This window comes from Arvicola amphibius, chromosome 8 (genome assembly GCF_903992535.2).
Source record: "Arvicola amphibius chromosome 8, mArvAmp1.2, whole genome shotgun sequence".
In the NCBI taxonomy this organism is placed as follows: Eukaryota; Metazoa; Chordata; class Mammalia; order Rodentia; family Cricetidae; genus Arvicola; species Arvicola amphibius.
In genome coordinates, this window is record NC_052054.1 from 43,994,928 (window position 1) to 44,016,420 (window position 21,493).

Genomic DNA, 21,493 nt, shown 5'->3' on the forward strand with positions numbered 1-21,493 from the left:
TACTTTGCTAGTGATGCAGATTTAGAAATAATCTATTCTTTACCAGCTCCCAATAAAATAAAACATATAGTGGCATTAAAGAGTAATTTGGATATTTTACCAACTTTATATTTTGGCAATGTTTCGTGCTCCATTTGCCTTAAAACTCATTAGATTAGTGCAATGCCATGTTTTAATTCAATAGGTTTAAACCTATTTTTCCAAGTAAGTTGAGCCCTGCTTGTTTTTTGTACTTTCATGCTTCAGTTAATAGATTGCAAAGTTTCCTTCTTCTGTTTGCTCTGTTTTCCTTTATATACCATTTGTTGGAGGTTCTTTATCTTGAGCAAGAAGGAACAGATGAAAAGTAAATTATCCCCTTGGGCTTGTGAAATAGTTTGTCTCTACAATCTACAATCTCAATAATTTCTTATATTTTACTGAGCCTTCAATTTGTGACAAGTGTATGCACTAAAACTAATGTATCAATGGAAAGAAACCAGAAAACAGTGCTTGGGAGATTGCCAGGTCAGGACAGTAGCAGAGATCACTCATTTCACCAAGTCTAATCCCTCCAGCAGTGAGAGCAGCAAGGGCTTGGACAGGAAGCAGACTTCATTTTTCCTAGCACAGCCCTGGAGAACTGTGGAGGTCATGGTTTGGGGTGTGCATGCATATGTGTGTCTGTCTGTCTGTCTGTCTCTCTCTCTCTCTCTCTCTCTCTCTCTCTCTCTCTCTCTCTCTCTCTCTCTCTCTCTGTGTGTGTGTGTGTGTGTGTGTGTGTGTGTGTGTTATGATCTCACTATGTATCTGAGGCTGGCCCTGAACACATGCTATTCCTGGCTTAGCTTCCCAAGTTCTTAGAACATAAGGTAAACCACTCCTCTGAGCTCTTGCTTCTATTTATTTAGTTTTATTCTCCTTCCATCTCTTCTTCCACTTCTTGTCCATGTTTTAAATAGATATGTGAATCAATTGTCATATCAAAATATGAAATCTGAATAAACTTTGAGGACATTATTCTAAACAAAGTGACACAGTCACAAATGAATGATGGCTGCGTGACTCTACTGTTTTGTTTCAGGAGTAGCCAAATTCACACAAACAAAAAGAATGGTGGCTATGAGGGACTATGTAAAAAAAAAAGTGGAGTTATCCATGTAGTATAGCGCTTCAGTCTCATAAAATGAAGAGTTTCAGAGATGAATATGGCCATGTCTGTATCATACTGTGAATATATTTAATGCCACTGGATGTTGTGCTGAAAAAGATAGAGAGCTGTAAAGATGGTTTAGCAGTTATGAGCACTTTCTGCTCTCACAGAAGACCAAGGTTCAATTCTCAGTACCCTTATGGTAGCTCACAACAGTTTATAATTCTAACTCCAGAGAATCTGACAACTGCTTTTGATCACCAGAGACACCAAACACACATGCTACACATGCATTTATGCAGGAAAATCTGATATGCATAAAATTGGTTAAGGTAGTATATTTTATGCTGTATGTATTTGCCACACACAAAAATTATATACATGGTCAAATATCTGATCTCCTCTCCTCTCCTTTTTCTTTCTTTTTTTAACTTGATTTTTATTTATTCTTTGTGTCTTTCAATCATGCATCTCCAGCCAATTCATTTCCTCATCCTTTCATATCCACCCTCTGCCCTTGCAACCTTCCTCTCCCCCACACACAAATAAAATAAAATAAAATTTAAGAGAAAAAGACATAAAAACAAAAGAAAAGAGAGAAGGAAAAATCAATCTCATCACGAAAGCTGTGGCGTGATGTAGCGAGTCACAAAGTAAACTGGTGCAGGACAATTCTGTATTCTGCCAATTATGTTTTAAATAAACGCTGATTAGTCAGTAGCCAGGCAGTAAGTATAGGTGGGACAACCAGACAGAAAGTAAAAGTGGGGCAGTGAGAACAGGAGTATTCTGGCAAGAAGGAAGCTCTTCCCAGTTCTGCCCAGACCATGGAAGAAACAGGATGTGACCTACCCCACCAAAAATGGTACTGAGCCATGTAGCTAACATAGATAAGAATAATGAGCTAATATAAGTTATAAGAGTTAATTAGAAGCCTGAGCTAATGAGCCAATCAGTTTATATCTAATGTAGATCTCTGTGTGATTTTCTTTGGGACTTACCGGCTGTGGGAACTGAGCAGGACAGAAACCCCAACAAGCAGGCCCTCGAGTTACAGTAAACTTTATCCATATCTCTTTCTTCTATGTGTTCATTTCAAGGAGTCATTGTTCTGGTTCAAAGCCTCTGGTTTTTGCTGCACTATCGATGATGAGTCCTCACTAAAACTCACTTGGTCATCCTGCAGTGTTGTAGAGATACTGCAACTTTAGGTGTCCAGGACTGGTCCCTTCACGTGTTCCAACAGATCACAGATAGGGTAGATGTTGCGGTAGACAAACACATACCTCTGGTTCAGAGCCTGGGTAGTTACAAGGTTGACCAGCCTACTAGGTCTCCTCATTACCAGGGTGAGCGCTCCTGCATTCCCTTGGCTAGCTCAACCCCTTGCAGCCATGAGCAAGGGGCAGTGAAATTTCTTCTGCTCTCATGTTCTCAGGGTCAGACCTCCCACACAGAGACCTTCAGGGCCAGCTCTACTGTGTTGCCCAGGTGTGGCATAGGTGTCAGTCTCCTAAGTGCTTCAGCTGATGAGAGGCAACCACAACACTCCCACTCTTATAACCTCGGGGTCAGCTCTCCCTTTCGTCTCAGGCATTGATGGGCAGGTAAGGAGGAAGGGCATCTCTCTCCCAGCCATGCTGCCACATGACATATGAGTAATGTGGACAGTTCTCCCATACTCACAACTTCAGGGTTGGGTCACCCACATAATAGAGCATACAGGATTGACTCTATCATATTGCCCAAACATGGTGCAGGGCCTGCTCTCCCAAGCATTACAGCTAATGAGGGATGGGGCAGCTCTCCTGCTATTATGACCTCAGTTCCAGCTCCCTACCTGTCTCAGGCATTTATGGGAGGGAAGCCATCTCTCCTTCACCCATGCTGCTGAATGGCAGATGAAGAACGATACCATGTCTCCCATGCTCATTCCCAGGCCGGCTCCCCTGTGCCCATGTCAACAGGTTCAGCTCCTCTGTTCTGCCCAGACAAGGCACGGGGCCCACCTCCCTGAGTGTTGCAACTGATAGAGGGGTCAGCTCCCTTGGCAACTGGAGGTGGTAGGAGCAAGGTGATGGGGGGAGGACATCTTTCCCTTGTCCCAACCACCACACCATGGCCAAGGGAGGTGGTAACAGTAATGCCCCTCTCAGGCCCTCAGGGCTGGCTCACCCACGCCACAGTCTACACCTGCTTTTCACCACCACAGACACCAAACACACATGGTGCATATACATACATGCAGGCAAATCTGAGACACATAAAATTGATTAAAGTAGTATATTTCATGCCGTGTGTGTTCGTCACACAAAAAATAATTATAAACATGCTTAAGTGTCTGATCTAGTATCTGCTCCTTTTCTCCCACCAACTTTTTAATCTTGCATTGTCTTTGTGGTCCATCTCTGGTTTCAGGCCACATCCTCCCTCCCATACACCTCCAAGCTCTCTTTTTATACTGACCACAGCAGGAATGACACCCATTCAGCTAGAATTGTATCTCAGTTCTTTCCTTGCTCTCTACAGTAACTGACATGGCATGCCATATTTTAGCCTCCCAGAAAGTTACTAAGTGCACTTAATATCACTGTCATATTCCTGTGCACACTGGTATCCCCCCAAAGAGTATGTACTCAATAAATTTGTACTACTTTGCTATTCACTTTCCTTTTCAAATGAGATGGACAGGAGCTGAACATGAAACTGTGCATTTTTCCTCCTTACATAACTTAAGCTCGCATCTATTATCCTACCCATATTATTTCCCCAAAGAAAGGATATCTTTCCTTAACATTTCAAGAGCCATGGTTACAATATCACCAGTTCTAAAATCTGAACTTGACTGTCACTGGATCAGACCCTAGGGAAACCTGAGGATGCTTTCCCTTGTCGAGCGTCTCCGATTCAGACACTCTTCCCTCTTCTACGTGGCTTTGTCTTCACCCAACCCATGGAAACCTCAAGCTACTTCAGTGATACTTTCATTGCTCTATGAACCCTAGCTGAGAGATAAAAACAGCACATTTGGTGGCTTATCTCTGTAAAGCTATGTTTAATTGTTTTAGTACACCGATCTACATATGGTTCTGTTTTAGTTAGAGTCTAGTATCTTTATCTTCTGGATAAGGAAATGACAGCCACAAACAATTGTACTTGAATCCCTGCTCCAAACAACCTGAGTCAGACAAACCGCTCTATCTCTACCTGGATCATGGTGATACCAAAAGAAAAGTTGTTACCGTTGATCGAAGGGAACTATGACATAAACCATGACCATATTACGTTCTAATTTCCTTACGTGAACATAGGATGTGGACTGGACAGTAAGCTTTGTACATTTACACTATAAATAGCAGAGTTCTAGGTTTTCTGTAGTCACGCAGGACAACATGACAACTACCAGCCACACAGGGCTATAGATCACTAGACAAGGAGAGGGTGTCACATAGGGAAGGAATAGCTGTTTAGATTTAGTTATGTAAAATGATTTCCCCCATCTATCTACACATTACTACAAAAATCTTTATAGAGCAAGGATGATGTTTCTCTTGGTCTGAGCTCCGAGCATCAAACACGAGGAAAGACACCCCCTCCCTACGTTAGTGCACCCTGCTCTGCACTGAAGCTAAAGTTAACACAGAGAGCTGTAACTCTCAGACAGCAATCACTCAGCAGTGCCTTTGTAAGAAGCAATGGTCCCTCGCCATCTATCACTCCAGTAATGCAGATTGGGCTTTTCCTGGATCTGCCGGTGCTTGGCAGTTATTGTAGCCCCTGGGGAGTAGCATTTGCTCCATGTGAGAAAACAATGTGCATCTTTTGCTAGAATAGATTCTCTCCACTTACCACGAGCACTCTACGGGGTGATGGATGCTAATTTCGTCAAACTACCCCCATGAAAACAAGTGCCTGACAAATTGGAACACTTTACAGAAAGGTCAAGTTCCCTTAACAAAGTTGATTGTACTTGCTGTCTGCTCCATTACTGTTGGTTTCTCTCTACTAAAGGTTTGCTGGGAAACCTTGGGAACTCAGTGGGTAGATACAACGGGAATGGATTGTGACATTTTTTTACCTGCTAACTTAGCATTGAAATGTTCACTTTGTCAAGTGGGAAATTAATAATTACACCACTTTTTACTGCTGAATGTCTGTCAAAGAGAACAAAACCCTGCCAAGTAGAAGCAAAGTATGGGGATGGGAAGCATGTGTGACACCATCTCCTGTCCCCGCGTGGAGCAGCAAATTAAAGACAAGTTCAATATGTTCCCCCCAAAGCTAATAGACACAGCATTAGTATAATGGGACAAATTAAATTAATTTGGTATTCTGCCTGCCTCAAACTACATATCAAGAAATAAATCCCACCGTATTAAATTGTAGAAATTTGAGCTGGTGACATAGCTAAGCAGGGAAGGGTACATGCCACTGAATGTGACAACCTAAATTCAATCCCCAGAGCCCATATAGGGGTAAGGGAGACCCAAGCCCAGTAAGCTGAGCTGATATCTCCACACACATGCTGTGCTACATGTAACACCCTCCTCAAATTAATGTCAATTTAAGTCAAATATGGGGAAAAAAATCATATCTCAATCAAGAGTCAAACGTCAGTAATATATAGATTTATCTTTATCCCTCAAACTTCCACTTCCACGTTAATGAAATAAGTTAAATCAAATTTCTACTAGTGACATTAATCAGAGAACTCAGAACATAGGCTCTGTCAGATTCCTATCTGATTATTGTGGCCACCTATAATATGACTATAAGAAGGACCAAGACAGTTGTCAGTTTAATATGTTTAACTGTAAAAGATTATATTATATGGGGTTTTCTAAAACGGCAGATGAATATTCTCATAAAGCAAATATGTTAGCCTTTTTATCACTTTGAAAAGTATATAGCATGATTATCTTAAAAGAAAGACAGTGTGTTGGATGTGGGGTAGAGAGATGGCTCAGCAGTAAAGATCGTATACCATTCTTATCTTGCAAAGGACTCAAGTTCAATTCCCAGTAACCATGGTCAGCTCATAACCAGAGACAAGTCCAGCCAGGAACTTTAGGCTTTCTCTTGGAGTCCAAGCACACCAGTGCTCACATGTGTGGCCCTCAACATGCACACATACCATAGTTTAAAATTAAAAAGAAGGGATGGGGGAGCTGGTTTCACAGTTAAGAGCACTGTCTGCTCTTCCAGAAGAGCAGAGTTCAATTCCCAGTACACACATGGCAACACAGTTCCTGTCTCCAGGATCTGATGCCCTCTTCTGGCCTCAGAAGTAGACACCAGGCAGACATGTGGTGTGTAGCCATACACGCAACCAAAACACCCATACATAGCAAATAACAATAAAACTTAAAAACAACATTAAAATAAAGAATAATTTTTTTAAGAAGAACTTGTTTTGACTTCCAGTTTCATTGTGGTTCTAGAGCAACTGTCAAGCTAAGCATAAGGGAGGGGGCCTGATGCAAGGCATGTCTCCTCAAAGCATGCCGCCAGTCACCACATACCCCAACTAAGCTCTCCCCCAAACATTTCCACCACCTCCCCAGAGTTCCAAAATCTTTATGATCACGTTTTAACAGTCTTAGCAGCTGTTAAAGTCAAACTGGCACCTGAGCACCTTGAGGGCGAACCCACATCCAAACTTTAGTGTTAACTATCCCCTGTGTGGTCTAACTGGTGAAATACTAGGAAAATCTCTTTCATGAAACAACATTTTCCAACAGCTTTGGAAGCCCTATCATTGTTGAGGGTCATCCATGGAATCATTGATGTTACCGGCAGTATTTTGAGTACCAAATTCTATCACTTAGTTGTTTATTGAATTATAGTCTCATCAATTCTGACAAAAAAAAACAAAAGAGGTAGATATTAAAATCTAAAGGGAGGTATGGTGTGGGAGAATTGTCTATATTCTGTCAATCATGTATTTTAATAAAACACTGATTGGCCAGGCAGGAAGTATAGGTGGGTAAACCAGACAGGAAGTAGAGGTGGAGTGTTGAGAAAAGGAGAATGCTTGAAAAGGAGGAAGCCCATTCCTCCCATTCCAGCCCAGACCACTGAGAAGCAAGATGTAACCTGCCCGGCTGAAAGGTACTGAGCCATGTGGCTAACATAGATAAGAATAATGGGTTAATATAAGCTACAAGAACTAATAAGAAGACTGAGCTAATGAGCCAATCAGTTTTATAACTTATGGAGATCTCTGTGTGATTTTCTTTGGGACTTGCTGGCTGTGGGGTACCAGGAGGGACAGAAACCCCAACAAGCCTAGACCAAGGTTCTCCTAAGGAAAGAAATTGATGGGGTGAATATGTATTTGGAATTTCTATAGAAATTATATATTAGCTTACACAATTAGCTCCAACGGTGGCCAGCCACATGCTGGAGAGGCTGCAAATGCTGTGGCTCCTCAAGCTACCATGCTGGATATCTCTGTAGTCTCAAGCTGGCAATGAAGATTTAGATGATTCTTGGGAAGTCAAGGCTCTCTAATCCATGTGGAGAGGCCAGAGAAGCTTTCTATGTCAGTGAAGGGTGTAGTGGTATAGAAGACACACTCCCCACAGGAAGAGAAGGTAGGCAGGAAAGATAGGACAACAGCTTTTCCCTTGGACCTCCTTATTGTCGGTTACTCCTGAGGGTGCTGCCCCCTCAGTGAGGCCTTCCAGGAATTGTCCTTAAAGACCAAGTTAGAAGTATGTTTTTAGTTCACACCAATTGAATCAAGTTGAAAGTCAAGATTAGCTATCAAGTGGTTGCAGAGATAACTCAATTTGGTCAAGTGCTTGATGCACAGGAAAAAGACCTGAGTTCAGTCTCCCAGAATTTCCATAAAAGGCTCTACATACTGTAGTGAATGCCTGTAAGTCCAGAAATGGGAAAGAGAGATGTGAGGATCTCTGGAGCATTCTGGCTACATCTATAATATCTGTAATTTCTAGGTTCAATGATAAACCTTACCTCAAAAAATAAACTGGAGCACAATTAAGACACCATCATTAACAGCTGACTTCCATACATACATACACAATTGTGCATGCACATCTGCACACATTCACAATGTTCAGACGCACATAAATCTAAAGGGAGTGGGACAGCAGTTCAAAAGAGCTAACAAAAGCAGGAAAGAGGAAGTCTGAAAACCCATCCCCTGTGCCTTTGCTTCCTCAGCCCAAGAAATGAGTAAAGGTTCTGGAGAAGCCTGTGGAGATCTCAGCCCCAGTCCTTGTGAATCATGTTAAACCCAAATAGGCAGTTTGCCTTCATCATAAGATTAGACTCCAATAGATCATCCTTCAAGTCTTGTGTCTATAAACACTTGTGTGTATGTGAACACACACATACACACACACACGCACACACACACACACACACACACACACACACCCCACTAGCCTACAGGGACACTCACCTTAGTAACACTTCCAAAATGCTACACACCTCTAACATCTACTTTTGTCACCAGCTAAAAGACAATAATTCTTAATTGTCTGCAAACCATCTCCAGCTGTGTAACCTTCTTCTCAGACAAGACCTTTATAAAAGGAAGGCTCATAAAATAGTTTTCTCAGCACCATATTTATGCCGGGATTTAAATTTCAATTACAAAGAGAAATTATATCTACCATTTGATGCAAATGTGCTTGAACACGTTAGGGCTATAAAAGTAAAACCTGCTTAATCCTCTCATAAACTTTGCAGTTTTATAAAACTCATATTGTTTCACAGACATAAAATGTGAAGACAGTCAGCGTTCTAAACAGTACCCTAAGTCAGGAGCACAAGCCTCCACCAGACTCCCAGAATTTCCTCTCTTCATTCGCTCTGAGTAACAAGCAGAGTGAAATACGCCTCCCATCTGCTGCAAAGAAGGATGGTGTTTATTGTTTGATGGCTTATGATCTTGGTGGATCTGCTGTTCTAGATTGAAGGCTTTTGGAACTGTTTATTATTCCTTCTGTCAGTTAACACACCAGTATTTCCCTGCGCCTACCCAAATTTGCAACACAGACTGAACATTTTAAAAACTGATAAGCCACTCTTCCCTATGAAAACACTCAGGTTGTTACTATAACCCGGTAACCTCTCAGGTCTCATTCTGATATCACATCAAAGTGGGATCCTCCCACGCTTTGATTGGAAAGGATTTGCATGGTTCGACATAAAAAGTCTCTAAATGGCTGATACAAAAAGACTTCAAATCTGGAGAAGACAGCAGGAACTCCTACCATAACATAGGTCTTACTTTCATGGGAACTGAGATGGCCAAAAGGAAGGGTTCGACCTTTTACCTGAATTTAAGTCACATCAATAAGCATGGATTAAGAATAAATCCCTGTTTCCCATCTTTGTATCCGGAATCAATTCCTACAGAAATGACAAAGTTCCTCCCCTGGGCATTCACTCCCCTTGCCCACCCAAGAAGCCTTGGGGACCTCCAAATGCGCATGACTCTGTCTGTCACAACCATATCACCCATCATCCCAGGGAATCAGTGAGCAGGATTTAAGTGAAGTTTTAGGATTGCGGCAATCAAAAGAGGGGAGCCATGAAAATTGAGGATGGTGACAGACGTGCTCACTGCCAGCCCTTTTTCTTTCTCCCGCTTACCAATCATTTTTCTAGAAATGCTAGGGTGGTGGTAAAGAATTACAGTGTTTTTTCATAGTCATATTTCAGAAAGTTTTCTGAATAATGTATTATAGCCTATAATGGAACAGGCAATTAACAAGCAACTGAAAAATAGTCGCTGTTTTACCATGCTGCTCACTATTTCCAAGAACACCAGCTTGCATTCTTTGAAGTCATGGAGTTATCGCTAACTAAAAGTCAGAGTGCATGAGAGGAAAGTTACCACTGATTAAGTGGATAACAAAGCAAACCCTGCACGTCACGCTAATGCACTATAGGATGGGCGGGGTCAACCTAAGAAGCTTTTATCCTGAGTGGGTAGAAACTCCATAGCCTCCCCAGTTAATAGCTACCTCCTTCACTGCAAAGTTCTATTTTAGTAGAGCTTTGTATATACCTAAAGAATCGGAAAAGATCATGTGTCTCCCTTTCTATGAACTGGACCACACAGTGAGTTGCCAATGTCTTTTCATCCGTTTTTTTTTTTAAAAAAAAAAATTATTTCCTTTAAACGAAAAGGCAATAAAACTCTTCTAGGGTTGACTCCACATGAATAGAATAAATTCACAAGAATAAAACTTTTTCATGAGGAAAAGAAGCTTCCAGCACCATAGGCAGAGATTAATATCTGGGAGTAAATAGACCACAGACCATTTGCTAAATTTTGTTTCAAACACTCTCTCAAGAATGATTTCAGCAAGCCAGGACAAAATCCATCTTGTTAATTTTCAGTCACACCATGTAAATCAGGCTTTTTACATAAAGGCATTGGTCTCTCAGGAATGGCTAAAGAACTGATGATTACTTACTGCTGAGTACCAGGCGGGAATGTGATATGCCCTCTCAAACTACCCCACCTGCCTATACAGGTGACAGAGAGGAAGTGACCATTGCCAGCAGACTTTCAAGACATACCATGAGCACCTAGCCACATGAAGGTTTCTGGGTTTTCCCATATGTAGCTCAAGGGAGAGACAGAAAGGAAGGAAGAAAGAAAATAAGGAAAGAAGGAAATAAACAGGCTCCAACAAGCCTTGTATGACCAGCATAACCTAGGTAACTCTCAAGCCTTATTGATATGATAGAGTCACCATGATGTCACTTTAACTTGCTTTATTGGACAGAATATAAAACAGTCTTGAATCGCCTCCAGCATTTGACCCCAAAAGTAAGAGAGATTAATAGGATGTCAAGATGTCAAGAAAGCCATCAAAAGGACCTACTCATTTAACTCCACGTTAAAGCACTCAACTGTAGCAACACATGAGAGACTTCTACTCTGAAACTCCCTAAGAGCATGAATAGAATAAAAGGGATTTTTCTCCTTGCAGTGGAGCAAACCCAAAACAGTAGCAGTGCTTCACGATCATAAAGCAAGTTACAAGTAACACCTAGACTAATTATCCTTTGACGGCTAGCTTCCAAGCATTTCTCAGGAGTTACTGGTAAAAATCTGAGCAGTGCAAGGCTAGAATAATATTTCTGCCCTAGTTATGGACAACATCTTTTCCCCCTTTTCATTCTGTTTTTGTCTTCCTTGCTGAAATTAATGCTAACCTATCCTTACAGCAGAGTATACAGTTCTGCAAATGTGTGTGTGTGTGCTTTTCAACCACATATATATAGCTTTGCAACTGAGGTAAAATGGAAAGGCCCATCTGCCCACTTTAGCTTGAGCTAAAATGTGCTGACAATGTGAGAGAGTGAGAAGAAGTGCAGCCGAGAGTGAGAATGGGGGGGTGGATAGAGGGATAGAGGCAGGACACAAGGGATGAATGAATGCATTTCACCCTTCCTACCTCATCTACCTCAATAGCTCTAACTTTCCTGCCCCTTTCACCCCTTCCTCCTACCCTATGTTCTAGCTTCTGTTCTCTACTGCTCCCTCTTTGGTAGGTTTAACTATCGTTCAGTCATGTTCCACTGAGTTATTGTGCATGAAACTTAATCTCCAGTCTAACAGTAGTTATTGGTGGGGCCTGGTGACAGGTGGTAGGAGTGTCCAGCCTTTGACCCCACAGATGGAGGAATGTTTTAGTTGGTACTTCTGGGTGCTGTGATAAACCACCACAACAAAAAGTGACTTATGGAAGCAGGGATTTATTGTGGTTTATGGTTCCAGAGGAGAAGCCTATAGTATCAGGAAAAGCATGGCAGCCGGTGACCCGAGCATCAAACTGAGGGATCACTTCTGCAACAGCAAACACAAGAGAGCAAACTGGAAGTGGGGTGAAGCTATAAACACTCCAAACCCTCCCATAATTATATAATTCCCCTGGGACTCCATCTCCTTAAGGTTTTAGAACCTCCCCAAACAGTACTACCAACCAGGGAACAAGGGCTTATGTACGTGAGCCTTTAAAGGACTTTTCTCACTCAAACCATCACAAATGCCATTATCAGGAAAGTGACTTGGTTAGTTGAGAATGAACTTAGAAAAAAAGTGAGGTAGGTCACATCTTGTTCTCTTGCTTTTCTGCCCTCCACCATGAATGACACCACATATAGTCCCTTGCTAGATAACAACACCCTAATATTGAACTTACTGACCTCAGGAACTATAAGAGGTAAGCCTGTGATAATTATTCAGACTTGAGTGTTTGATTATAATATTAGAAAATAAAGTAAGACAGGCCTTGGGTTTGGATTCCTTCTGTGTTTTCAACAATACCCACTCAAGGATCTCATGTTATCCCCTCTCATGTGACCAGGGGTTTGAGACATCCATGGCTTCATGCCCCACTCAATCCATGTGAGATCAATGAAAGAGAAGTCTACTCCCAAGTCTCATGTGAGGAAAGGGTTGGTTAGAGTCTCCAGGCCTGAGAAGTCCGATGAGATGGAATTTGGTCCTGCCAATCCTAGCCTCAGGCAGCTATGTAGTTTAAAGAACACATGAGCTGATAAGCTCTCTCCAGTCTTCTCACAAACGTGGCAGAATTTTGGAAGCTTCAGGTCCCTAGCACACGGCATCTAAAATAACTTAAGACCAAAGCAAAACCTCCATATTTAACTGAGCCAACAACCCTTTCCAAACACCCACAGGACTGGCCAGTTCTACTAATCAACATCGGAGATTTCAAAATGAGATAATAGGACTTCCTTAAATCCAACTGGCTGGCCACAATGCTAACAGCGTAATGTAACCCCTGACAATGATCTCCCACCAGGGACTATGCTGTCACCTGCTGGCTGACATTCAGAACTCTCTGGCCTCATTACCAAGCCTTGAATCCTTGAGCGCTGTGAATTGCCTGCTACTTCTCTGCTGATCAGGACACTCCAGCCTCCAGCAGACCATACCATGATTTCTGACTCTGCCCACTTCTAGCTTCCTGCTGCTCCCTGACACCAGTCTTATGGTAAATTCAGTGCAGCTTATAGCCAAAAGATTAGCAGAAATGTGTAGATGCCAGATAAACAATAAGTTCTTTCTGAAATCGATTATTACATTCATCTATTTGTTTGGGGTGGGCCTAAGGATAGTGCTGAGGTGCACATGTGCTAAATAACTCATGTAGAGATCAGAGGACAACTAACAGGAATCAGTTTTCTCCTTCTACCAAATGGGTTCCAAGAATCAAACTCACATCTTCAGTTTTGGTAGCAAATGTTTTATCCACTTGAGCCGCCTTGGCAGCTGATAAAATACACATTATTTATTAAAGTTGACAAAAAATGTCTGTAGAGAATATCATTTGAACAAAGTCAAAGAACTTGGACATTGACTTTTCTATATCTGTGATAAGACACAGTGCCCAGGGCATTTTATAGAAAGAGTTTATTTGAACTTGGCAGTTTCAGGATTTTAGATTTCAGGATCATCATGCCAAGGAACATAGCAGAGGTCAGACAAGCATGGTGTTGGAGGAGTAGTTAAGAGTCTACCTCTTGAGATACAAGCATGAGGCAGAGATAGCTGAAACCTCAAAGTCCACCATCAGGGATGCACCTTGTCCAACAAGACCATACTCCATAATCCTTCCCAAACAGTACCCTCAGGGGACTAGGTATTCAAATATATGAGGCTGTGGGAGTCATCCTCATTCAAACAATGATGGATGGTAATGAGCAACAATCATCTCATCTCAAATGCCAATGTCCCCACAGAATATATGGAATTGTGATCTACTCTTGATATTGAAATTATCCACTTTTATAAGACATGACCTGGAGAATGGTATGGGTTTTAATTACTTTTCTTATTGTTTTTATAAAATTATCAGACAAGAAACAATTTAAAACAGAAAGGGTTTATTCTAGTTTACAGTTTGATATATGTTATAATGTTAGGGAGTCATGGGGACAGGAATGGGAGACCAGCTGTTCTGGAGACACTCTACTGGAGGTCATGGAGTAGACAATGAGCAGGAAGGGGGACAAGGCTACAAAACCTAAAGGCTTACCTCATTGACGTACTTCCTCCCACAAGGCTCTACCTGCTAAAGGCTCCACATCTTTCCCAAAAGGTACTACCAGCTGGGAACCAAGTGTTCAAACATATGAACCAATGTGAGACAATTCACATTCAAACCATAGCATCTATCTTGGGCCCACATAGACTCATGGCCATCTTAATAATCCAAAATGTGCTCATTCCAACTTCAGAAGTCCTCCATTGTCTTTAACAGGCCAAGCACTGTTTGAAAACATAGCTCCAATCTCAAGTCCTCTTTGAAACTCAGAGCACTTTCTTAACTGCAAGTCCCTGTAAAAAGTAAAGGACAAATCATGTACTTCTAACATACAATGACAACAGGTAAACACTCACAATGTAAACAAGGACAGATGGGAATACAACAAGGGAAGCTTGGACCAAATGGGGCTGAAATTCAGCATAACAAATAACAAACCCCAAAGCTCCACATCTATCATGTGTGTCTCTTTATGGAATCATCTGGGTTTCAAAGATCACATTTGCCCTTGGCAGATGTTCCATGGCCCTGACATCTCCAAGCATCTTGGGTTCGCCATTGGAATTTAGGTTTCCTCTTCACAACTTCAGTAAGAGGCTTCTCAGAACATTCTAGTAGGGAGCTCAACCCCAAAACACATTGCCTGACATTAATAGCAGTTGTCTAAAATGGTGGAGAAAGATTCCCTGGCTTCCTTTATGATGCATCTTTTTTGTCAGCAAAACCAGGCTCTCATAAATGATGCTGCCATGTTCTACTGTCATCTCAAAATGGAAACTAACACCTTAGAACCAAAGTTATATTGGTATCTGTATTCCATGTTTGCTAACTATATAAACCACTTTGCTGTGCAGCTGTTTTTTAGACAGGAACCACTTAAACTGCATTCTCAGATTAGGCTCTTTCTTTTTAAATAAATTTGCATTTTAAGCATCAAAACCTTTAATGGATGGGGTCTTACACTTGGAGCAGTTTTTCTGTTTTCCCAGACTTTTCTCTGTTGAAAGGAGTGTGGAGCCCCTTGTTCATCCAGCCCCACTAACTTACACCCAAAATAATCACACAGAAGTTGTATTAATTAAAACACTGTCTGGCCATTAACTCTAGCCTCCTATTGGCTAACTCTCACATCTTGATTTAACCCATTTCTAATCATCTGTATGTCACCACGAGGTCATGACTTACTAGGAAAAATTCAGTATGTCTGACCTGGCAGCTCCATGGCGGCTCTCTGTCTGCCCTTCTTCCCAGCATTCAGTTCTGTTTACTCCACCTACCTAAGTACTGCCCTATCTAAAGGCCAAGGCAGTTTCTTTATTCAACCAATGAAAACAACACATAGACAAAAGAACCTCCTACACCATTTCTCTTCAGCAACTACAGCCTTATCTAAGTACATGCCTTGGCTGCAACTTTAAACTTACCCAACTCTTTTCTGAACAAACCAAACATATTTGTATTTTTCCATCCTACTTACTGCTCTTTTCACTGCATATCTGGGTAAGAGTGGTAACCATGTGATAACCATGACACAGCCTGAACATTATCCTGCCCTGCAATTCCTTCTACTGAATATAAATTCCAAACACAACCTAACTAAAGTTCTCAGAATTCACTCAGACTCTTTGCCATGATTTCATTTGGATGGATGAAGTCCCTATAGAGTCCTTGGTCCCCTCTGAAACTCCATGAGCGGGGTCTCCAGAGACATTTTCCTCCCTATTTTTGTTTATGAAACGCCCACCAGACCAGACCATTAAGTTCTTCTTGAAGTAGTCAAGGGCTTTTCTAGCTCAGATTCACAAACTCTTCCAAATCCTTTCCATAAACCAGTTCCAAAGGACTAAGGAGCACGTGATCAGGTTAATCACAACAGCAGCTCCATCTCTTAGTACCAGTTTCTGTATTAGTTACTTTGCACACCATTGTAATAAAATACCTAACAAGTAGCAATTTAAAGGAGAAAGGCTGTATTCTGTCCTATAGTTTCGGGTACATTCCATCCTACAAGGGAAAGCACCATGTCATGAGTAGGTCACCTTGCCTTGGCAGTCATGAGACAGAGAAGAACAGGTAGTGGGGCCAGTGTATATAACTTTAATGCCCATCCTCTGTACCCCACTTTCTCTGGCAAGGCGCTTTCTCTTAAAGATTCTATCCACAGGCTCCCTAAACCAGCTGGGAACCAAGTATCTAGTCACATGGGTCTCTCTGAGACTTTTCACATTCAAACCACGAAATAGTCCTCATGATCTCCACCCTATCCTTACTATTACTTATATGATGAGGTTACATCGCATGCATTGCATTCTATAAAGTATTTGTTTGTATGTTGTATTGTGTGTAAGTGTGTTTATAAATAAGTTGGCCTTAACATGGAGATATTATTTGGATAGGAAAAAAATAATCATCAATGCATTAAAACTGGAGAAGCAGAATGGGCCTCCTGGAAATTGAGATGTTTAGAAGCATCGCAAATGAATATGCTATAACATCAGGGATGGAAAACTTTGCCATAGTGGTTCTGGATGCATTTGCACAAGCTACACTCCTGCTTCTTCCAGATGCCAAAATAATTGAAAACTAAGTTATTATGTGTAGAGTACTTTCCTTCTTGTCAAAATTTCTCATTGTCATTCATTAGTTTCAAGAAACTATATTAATAAGACTAAAAGCTGAGGTTTGGTATGTTTATACCAGTATCACTTATATTTATTTTAACTATAAACTAGTCCAGATAAATAAATAGATGGAGAGATTCACAAAAAAAAATGAGACTTCACCATCCATTCAATATTTTTTTTCTCATCAAAGTGATTTCTATTTGTCCCACAAACCACATACTGATAAAAAAAATTTCAGTTTACCACTTGATGGGCTTGCTTCTATAAAAAATATGCATCAATTTAGAGAAACTATCATCTCATGAATGAATTGATTAATTAGATCAAATACAAATTTTAAGGTAAAAAATTATGCTGGCAAGTTGAATAAAATGATCAGCTGTATAAACGTAACTTGGAATTGACAAGTATTCTTTACAATTTCCATAACAGGAGGGAGTATCTGTTGCAGTGAATAAAATTTCAGATCAGTTTATAGTTTCAAATGAAGCAAATAAACCATTATGCCAATGATTTGTAATTTATAAGACTTTTAAATCTTCACAATTAGTCAATGTCAAGGTGCCCTTAGAAATAGCTTGGCATTTCTGAATAATAAATGGCTGCTTCTGGATTTATCCACAACTCTCTTATTCAAGTAATTTTATACTAAACTCCCTGCTTTAGAATTCACTACCCACTTAGAATTTTGTTACTTCCTGGCAGTGAGGTGCAGCCATCCCCCAATGTGTATTTTAATTTTGTCCTATTAGTCATAGCTGAAAGGCCACTTCACTAAGCATCATCAACATGAATGCTTCAAAGTGCTAATTGATTATAAATGAGACTATGACTAACCTGGGGAGAAAGGAGGATGTGAGCGTTTTAAGAATAAATAGTTTCGGATCCTGAATAAGAACATAGGAAAAGTGATGTGGATGTTGGGAAAAGGGAGGAAAAGTGAGGGCTGAGTAAAAGAGAAAAAAAGAAGCTAAGATTTCTTAAACTGCCATTTTTGAAACAAAACAAGTGAAAGAAACAAAAGATACAAATATTTAAAAAACATTTTGTCAAATGGCCTTTAATTTCAATGAAATGATTATTTTGTGAAAATTCTAAAAAAAAAATCCATAAAGCTACTACTACAACTAAATCCAGCAAGAATGTGAGATACAGGATCAATATAAATAACTAATCTGTGTTTCTATACATTTGCAGTAAACACATTGATGGCAAAATTTAAAATATGTTTGTAATAGAATCAGGACACTCTATATAGATATGATAACAAAAAATTGATGAAATACTTATTTGATGTAAATACATGAAAATATATGCCTGGATAGCAGATGGGGGAAAAACATTATCATTAAGGTGTTAGTTGTCCTTAATTGCTTTATAGAATCAACATGATCATAAGCACAATCTAAGCAGATTTTCTTATAACACTTAATAAATCAATTCTCAAATTTATTTAGATATACAAAGTCCTCTATAGCCAGGGCAATCTTAAACACAGAAAGTCATTTAGTGTTTTGGGTTGGGTTTTTTTTATAATTTTTTAATTTAAAAGTTTTTTTCCATTATACATACCAACCACAGTTCTCCCTCCCTCCCTCCCCTCTTCTCTCACTCCTCCCACAACCTTTCCCCCACCCAGCCCCTCATCCACTCCTCAGAAAGGGTAAGGCCTCCCATGGGGAGTCTACAGAACCAGACATATCAAGCTGAGTCAGGACCAAGTTCCTCCCTTCTGTATCAAGACTGAGCAAAGAATCCCTACGTAGGGAATGGGCTCCAAAAAGCCAGTTCATACACCTGGGATAAGTCCTAGTACCACTGCTAGTGGCCCCATAGACTGCTCAAGCCACAGAACTGTCACCCACATTCAGAGGCCTAATTCAATCCTATACAGGTTCCCCAGCTATCAGTCCAGAGTCAGTGAGCTCCTACTAGCTACGGTCAACTGTTTCCGTGGGTTTCCCATCATGATCTTTACCCCTTTGCCCATATAATCCCTCCTCCCTCTCTTTAACTGGACTCCAGAAAGCAGGCCCAACTAGGACTCTCCACTATTGCTATGAGTCTTCGCTGGGGTTGTCCTTGTAGATTCCTGGAAGTTTTCCCAGTGCCAGATTTCTCCCTAACTCTATAATGGCTCCCTCTATCAAGATATCTCTTTCCTTGTTCTCCCTTTCTGTTCTTCCGACAACTCAACCTTCCCATTCCTTCATGTTCTTCTCCCTGCTCCCCTTCAACTCTTCCCTCCCCCTCCCAATTTAATCAGGAGATCTTATCTATTCCCCTTCCCAGGGGCATCCATGCAAGTCTCTCTCAGTGTCCTCCTTGTTACCTAGCTTCTCCAGAGGTTGTGAATTGAAGCCTGGTTATCTTTTTCTTTAAGTCTAATAATCACTTATGAGTGATTATGTACTGTGTCTGTCTCTCTGGGTCTGAGGTACCTCACTCAGGATGGGTTTTTTTTCTCTAGTTCCGTCTATTTGCTTGCAAATTTCAAGATGCCATTAGTTTTTTACTGCTGAGTAATACTCCATTGTTTAAATGTACCACATTTTCTCTATCCATTCTTAGGTTGATGGGCATCTAGGATGTTTCCAGGTTCTGGCTATTATGAGTAACGCTGCTATGAATACAGATGAGCAAATGTCCTTGTGGTATGACTGAGCAAGTGTCCTTGTTGTATGAATGTGCACCCTTAGGTTATTTTCCCAAGAGTGCTATCGCTGAGTCTTGAGGTAGATTGATTCCCAATTTTCTGAGAAACCACCAAACTGATTCCCAAAGTGACTGTACAAATTTGCGCTTCCACCAGTAGTGGAGAAGTGTTTCTTTTATTCCACACTCTCTCCAACATAAGTTGTCATCAGTGTTTTTGGTTCTAGTCATTCTGACAGGTATAAGATGGTATCTCGAGGTCATATTGATTTGTATTTCCTGATGGCTAAGGATGCTGAGCAGTTCCTTAAATGTCTTTCAGCCATTTGGGTTTCTTCTGTTGAGAATTCTCTGCTTAGTTCTGTACCTCAATTTTTAATTGGATTGTTTGGTATTTTGTTGCCTAGTTTCTTGGGTTTTGTTTTGTTTTGTTTTGTTTTGGTTTGGTTTGGTTTGGTTTGGTTTGGTTTTTCGAGACAGAGTTTCTCTGTAGTTTCTAGAGCCTGTCCTGGAACTAGCTCTTGTAGACCAGGCTGGCCTTGAACTCAGAGATCCGCCTGCCTCTGCCTCCCGAGTGCTGGGATTAAAGGTGTGCACCACCACCGCCCGGCTGAGTTTTTTTTTTATATATTTTGGAGATTAGCCCTCTATCAGATATGGGGTTGGTGAAGATCTTTTCTCATTCTGTAGGCTGCCTTTTTGTCTTATTTACCAAGTCCTTTTCCTAATCAAAAGGTGCAAAAGCCAGGGGGGGGAAATGGTATATTATTGGCATAAGGAATAGGCAAGTAGAGGTTAGAATAACAGAATAGGGAATCAGAGATATAACACACTAAAGCAGTAGATTGTCTTTCAGTAAAGACACCAAAAAAACTTACTGGTAAAAGAAAGCAAATGGACATTTCCTGTCCCAACTGCCCAATCCCACATAACTGACTCAGTAGCTCAATATGAATTATAAATGCTCAACCAATAGGCTTGTTGCTAGCTAACTCTTACATTGAAATTAACCCATATTTCTGCTTATGCTTTGCCACGTGGTTCGTGGCTTGTTACCTCATACTTTACACAACCTGTTTGCTCAGTGGCTGGCTGGCATCTCCCACAACTCCCTTGACTCCACCCTTCCTCCTTCCATCATTCTGTGCCAGGCTGTCTCACTCAACCTTTTCATACTGCTGTCAACCAACTAGTTTCTTTTAATTAACAATGAGCACAATTAACAGCAAAAGAAAATTTCAATAAATAGTTCTGGGATCACTAGACATCCAGACAAAGGAAGTAAAAAGATCTCTGGATTATGGTTAACTTAAGAAGCATAATTCAAGCCGGGCGGCGGTGGCGCACGCCTTTAATCCCAGCACTCGGGAGGCAGAGGCAGGCGGATCTCTGTGAGTTCGAGACCAGCCTGGTCTACAAGAGCTAGTTCCAGGACAGGCTCCAAAGCTACAGAGAAACCCTGTCTCGAAAAACCAAAAAAAAAAAAAAAAAAAAAAGAAGCATAATTCAAGATGACTCATAAACCTAAAAGTAAAGACTAAAACTTTAAATATTTTTAAAGAAAGCATTGGTTTAGAAATAAATAAGGAAAAAATAAAATCTCAAGTTACAGGCTGAGAAAAAAATTGAAAAGCACATACCTGAAAGATTTTCATCCAGATTATAAAGGCTGACTAGAGCTTTGTGAGAAAAAGATGAACCAAAAACAGCAATAAAAGGGAACAAAAGACTTAAATAGCCACTTTGAAAAAGACCGATACAAGTGTACTGTAAGCACATGAAAAGGTACTTGACATCTGTAGTCATAAGAAAAACACAAATTAAAATTATAGCCAGGTTGGCTATAATTGAAAAGACGCTGACAATAGCAAATGTTGAGGAGGATGTGAACGACTTGAACTCCCACACGGTGCTTGTGAGCCTGTGAAATGCTAGCGCCACTTCGGAGAAACGTTGTCATTCTCCCGTAGAACTAAATCTACTGCTACCCTCTGACCCAGCCGCGGCCCACGCAA